This window comes from Rhinopithecus bieti, unplaced genomic scaffold (assembly GCF_001698545.2).
Source record: "Rhinopithecus bieti isolate Rb0 unplaced genomic scaffold, ASM169854v2 scaffold_38650, whole genome shotgun sequence".
In the NCBI taxonomy this organism is placed as follows: domain Eukaryota; kingdom Metazoa; phylum Chordata; class Mammalia; order Primates; family Cercopithecidae; genus Rhinopithecus; species Rhinopithecus bieti.
In genome coordinates, this window is record NW_016815823.1 from 7,589 (window position 1) to 9,652 (window position 2,064).

Sequence of the window (2,064 nt, forward strand, 5' to 3'; positions counted from 1 at the left end):
CTTTTTTTTTTTTTTTTTTAATAAACGTCTGACTACTGTTGCTTAGTGTAATGTTTTGAGGTTTATTCGTGTGTTTGCATTTCTTTTTGTCTAAGTTGCAACTTCTGGGCCTCAGAAAACAGTACCCCCAAATGGGCTGGGCACAGTAGCTCATGTTTATAATCCCAGCACTTTGGGAGGCCGAGGCGGGAGCCTTTGAAGACAGGTGTTCCAGAGCAGCAGCCTGGGCATCAAAGTGAGACCACATCTTCTTTTTTGGAGACGGAGTCTCGCTCTGTTGCCCTGGCTGGAGTGCAGTGGCACGATCTCGGCTCACTGCAAGCTCCACCTCCCCGGTTCAGGCCATTCTCCTGCTCAGCCTCCCCAGTAGCTGGGACTACAGGTGCCCACCACCACACCCGGCTGATATTTGTATTTTTTAGTAGAGGCAGGGTTTCACCGTGTTAGCCAGGATGGTCTCGATCTCCTGACCTTGTGATCCACCCCCCTCAGCCTTCCAAAGTGCTGGGATTACAGGCATAAGCCTCTGGCCTGGCCCTTTTTTTTTTTTTTTTTGAGACAGAGTCTCATTCGGTCACACAGGCTGGAGTGCAGTGGTACAATCTCGGCTCACTGCAATCTCTTCCTCCTGGCTTCCAAGGATGCCCCTACCTCCACCTCCCAAGTAGCTGAGATTACATGCGTCCACCACCGCACCCAGCTAATTTTTCTATTTTTAGTAGATACTGAGTTTCAGCATGTTGACCAGGCTGGTGAGACCCCATCTTTACAAAAAATAAAAATAAATTATCCAGGTCCAGAGATGCAGTCCTTTAGTCCTAGCTACTTGGGAAGGTGAGGCAGGAGGATTGCTTGGGCCCAGGATGTGGAGGCTTCAGTGAGCTATGACTGTGCCACAGCACTCCAGCTTGAGCGACAGAGTGAGAACCTGTCTCTCTCTCCCTCTTTTTTTTTTTTTTTGAGACAGTCTCGCTCTGTTGCCCAGGCTAAAGTGCAGTGGCGGGATCTTGGCTCACTACAACCTCCGTCTCCCGGGTTCAAGCGATTCTCCTGCCTCAGCCACATGAGTAGCTGGGATTACAGGCGTGTGCCACCATACCTGGCTAATTTTTTGTATTTTTAGTAGAGACGGGGTTTCACCATGTTGGCCAGGATGGTCTCAATCTCCTGACCTTATGATCTGCCTGCCTTAGCCTCCCAAAGTGCTGGGATTACAGGCATGATACACTGCACCCGGCACCTGTCTCTTAAAGAAAGAAAGAAAATAAATAAATAAATAAGAGAGCCAGGTGGCTGGGCACGGTGACTCACGCCTGTAATTCCGGTAATTTGGGAGGCTAAGGCAGGTGGATCACCTGAGGTCAGGAGGTCAAGACCAGCTCAGCTAACATGGTGAAATCCCATATCTACTAAAAATACAAAAAATTAGCTGGGCCTAGTGGCGCATGCCTTAGTCCCAACTACTTGGGAAGCTGAGGCAGGAGAATCACTTGAATCCAGGAGGCAGAGGTTACAGTCAGCCGAGATCGCACCACTGCATTCCAGCCTGGGTGTTAGAGTAAGACTCCATCTGAAAAAAAAAAAAGAAAGGAAAAAAAGAAAAGAAAATGAAAATAATACTCCAAAATGAAGGCCGCAGCAGCAGCTTCAGTAGCAAAAGTTTTCCTTGGACCTTTTCCTGCCCTCCTGTCGCTCAGTCCCATTGTCCCCGAGGCTAGCTACGAAAACTAGAATTTCTCTTCCCCAAAGGCAGGTCATAAAAACCAAAACCCTTTTGCCCAAAGCCAGCCATAAAACCTAAAAATATTACTTTAACTTTTCTTCCACCCTATCTGTATAAAAGCTGACCATAGGCCAGCGTGGTGGCTCATGCCTGTAATCCCAGCACTTTGGGAGGCCGAGGCGGCCGGATCACCTGAGGTCAGGAGTTTGAGACCAGCCTGACCAACATAGTGAAACCCTGTCTCTACTGAAAATACAAAATTATCTGGGAAATTAGCCGGGTGTGGTAGCATATGCCTATAATCCCAGCTACTCAGGAAGTTGAGGCAGGAGAATGGCTTG